Source organism: Telopea speciosissima, chromosome 9, assembly GCF_018873765.1.
Source record: "Telopea speciosissima isolate NSW1024214 ecotype Mountain lineage chromosome 9, Tspe_v1, whole genome shotgun sequence".
Lineage (NCBI taxonomy): Eukaryota > Viridiplantae > Streptophyta > Magnoliopsida > Proteales > Proteaceae > Telopea > Telopea speciosissima.
Window position 1 is genome coordinate 34,818,852 of NC_057924.1, and position 3,109 is coordinate 34,821,960.

At 40.4% G+C, this 3,109-nt stretch overlaps 1 pseudogene; it reads right to left on the reverse strand.

Moving 5' to 3' along the window:
* Positions 1–967: 967 nt before the first annotated feature.
* On the reverse strand, positions 968–2,883 carry LOC122640615 (annotated as a pseudogene).
* Between the last annotated feature and the right edge of the window lie 226 nt (positions 2,884–3,109).

The window sequence follows — 3,109 nt, forward strand, 5'->3', positions numbered from 1 at the left end:
GCTTGCTAGTTGAAGAAAGGTTTTTGTTGAAGATGGCTATGGCTGTTGGTTTGGTGAATGGTGGGACCTCATCATCTTCGTCATGGACTCAGAGTGGTTTCCTGAATAACAGAAAGGCTAAGAAGATAATGTTTCTTGTGTTTCTTCTTCTGCTAGATTAACAGATGAATACAAAACACTTAGGGAGAGATGAAGCCGACAGACCAGATCCCAAAACTCAGGTATTAAAAAAATATCTCTTGATTTGAAATTTGTTTAAAAACAGAGAGAATTTTTTGAAATCGATTAGGGTTTCTGAAATAGGTGATTTGCAGGAAGAGGAAGAATGAGGAAGAGGGTAAAAGGGTCACTTCACAACCCTTTAAGGGTAGTTTAAGCATTACAAAAAAATTAACTGATGACATTATCACTAAACTAACGGACATGACCTACTTGAAAGAAATGGTAAACTACAGGGGGTGTTCAAGTAATTGTTTAAAATGTTGGAGAGTCTTAGCAAAATGGCTATAGTACAAGGGATGTCCAATTAATTTACTCTATATATAAAGCTCCCAATTCCCCAAAGAAAAAAAAAAATGCAAAACACCCTAATTGTTCACTACAACATTCATCCTTTTTTTTTCTTTCTTTGGGGTGGGGGAGGGCGAGGGGGAGGGGGAGGAGTGGGAGGGTACTGAAAGTCTGAAACTATCATTTCTAACAATTAATAAATAAAGTCGTTAACAACTATTCATAATCCAGAAAAAAAAAAAGGGTCTCCCATGCCCAATACATCAAAAGCAGAACCTTAACACCTAACCAAGCCAAGAGAGTTGCTGAACCTGCTAATAAAAACCCATTTACAGGAGAGAGAACTCAGGAAACAGCTTCCCCGCCCCGAGCAGAAGTAAGGCTGCATACATATGACCCTTCCCAGACCCTGCAGTAGCGGGAGCCTCATGCACTAGTTACGTTCTCTTTTTCTTTTGCATGAGAGAACGACCTTGCAGTTGGATACATTCAGTACATACAGACTCCCTCTTTAATCATCTTCACTCCTCTTAATTGGTTGTTGGTCATTGAACAGGTCTTCAGGTGGATCATACACAATCATACTTGGGAACAATTCCAGGAAGTCCTCTATTACCTTCTCTCTCAGTTCAGAGTATGGTATAAGCCCAGACAGGCTCCCTCCTTAATCATCTTCACTCTCCTTAATTGGTTGTTGGTCATCGAACAGGTCTTCGGGTGGATCATACACAATCATACTTGGGAACAATTCTAGGAAGTCCTCTTTTACCTTCTCCCTCAGTTCAGGGTATGGTATATGCCCTTTCAGTATACCCGATAAGGCAATGAAATGGGAGGGTCAGGAGATCGTCTCATCTCATCATATAACTCCATTGCTTCCAAAGGCAATCCACTATCCAAGAAACACCTAATTATGTCACCATAAGTGTGATGATCAAACAAAACTTCCTCCCTCCTCAAATCCTCCCAAACCTCTTATTCTTTGCAAGCATCATAAGCATGTCCTTGTAAAGGAACATGTCAGGACGATACCATATTTTTTTCCGCACCACTTCGTATATCTGTAGAGGGGTGAAAGACAAGGGGATGGTCACTACTTGCATATACACTAAAAATATGTTAAAACATCTTCAAACTTCATTCATGTCATGCTTGCTTTTCTAATGCATCCTCCCCATTTGGCAACCAGGAGTCATAATATAATGAGAAGACAGACATTCAAGATCTATGAGAAGTTGAGAAACAAAAACAAAAACAGTACATAAAATAAACAAGAAACTAAAATTCCTTAATTTATACTGTCTTCAACTAGGCTTCAAGAACTAAACATCTTGTGAGAGTTTGAATTACTGAGCTAAGAGGGCACTATATATAAAGAACAGTGTTCTCTGTCCGGGAGCGCCTGCATGAGATCCAATCAGCCCTCCCCCCCCCCCCCCATTGGTTTAATCTATGGGGGTAGGGAGTTCATTTTATAGGAAGGAGGAGAAAGATAGACAGAAGGGTGCAGGCACGGAAGCCATGCTCCCGGACATGAAACTTTCTTCCATAAAAAGATTACCGAATAAAACTACTCTATCTGAGTATAGAAGTTCAGAGGAAGAGCATTTTATGCCTGAACATTAGCATATGTCCTAGAAAACCTGTGGCAAGACCAAACTGAAAATAGTAAAGCTTGGTTGTGTATCATTCCCCATGATATCACACATGCAAAGCCCTCTCAGAAGTTGGAACCATTGAAATGTTCAGTATATTTGTTCTTTCTTATTGGGGTTTTAGTGTGATTACAAGAGAAACATGAGCTAAGATGAGTTTGGACATCCTAATTTGCAATATGCAGAGTTGGTGAAAACTAGGTCATGATGTTAATGGAGACCCTTTTTTTAAAGGGTTTTATTTTCTGAGGGAGGAGGATGTTGCAAGCTACATATTCTAATTCAATTCTTTATTTGACAAAATTATCATAAGGGATGGAAGTCGTATACCTTCATAGCAAGAAAAACCTGATCTTGGCGCTGCAGCTCAGCAAGAACGGCGAAGAGATCAGTTTTAAGGAGGCGAGAGACATGTGAGTGCATAAATCGATTAAGCCGGATAGTGTTGGATTGTAATCGCTTCAACTCCTTCACGACATTCAGACCTTCCTTTCCCATTTCCTTCTTTCGTCTCCATATTGACAAACTAGGACTTGAAGCTGAGCCAGAGAAGCGATGTATGAAACCTTCACCCCAGTGTTTTTGTGTTTGTTCTACATCTTTGGACTGCCACCATTGTTGCTGAAAATGAGTCAGAGTGCGACCTGTAACTCCACTCGCTCTTTGCTTCAGTGAAATTGTAGCTAAGCGCAACATGGGTGACAGATCCTCTCAATCCATCAGGAGAAACCCAAAGACCCTATGCTGGTACCAGGAACATGGAGACCATGGAGGAACCCAGCTGTTCACCGTCGAATCCCTGAATACAGAGAGGTATACTGTTTCAAGTTTTGAACCTTTTGGTAAGCATAGAAATAAATTTGAATAGGAAATCCCCCAACTGTATCAACTACTAACGATTTAGGATCGATTTTCGCTGCAAGAAGGCATAGTGATTCTCCAGT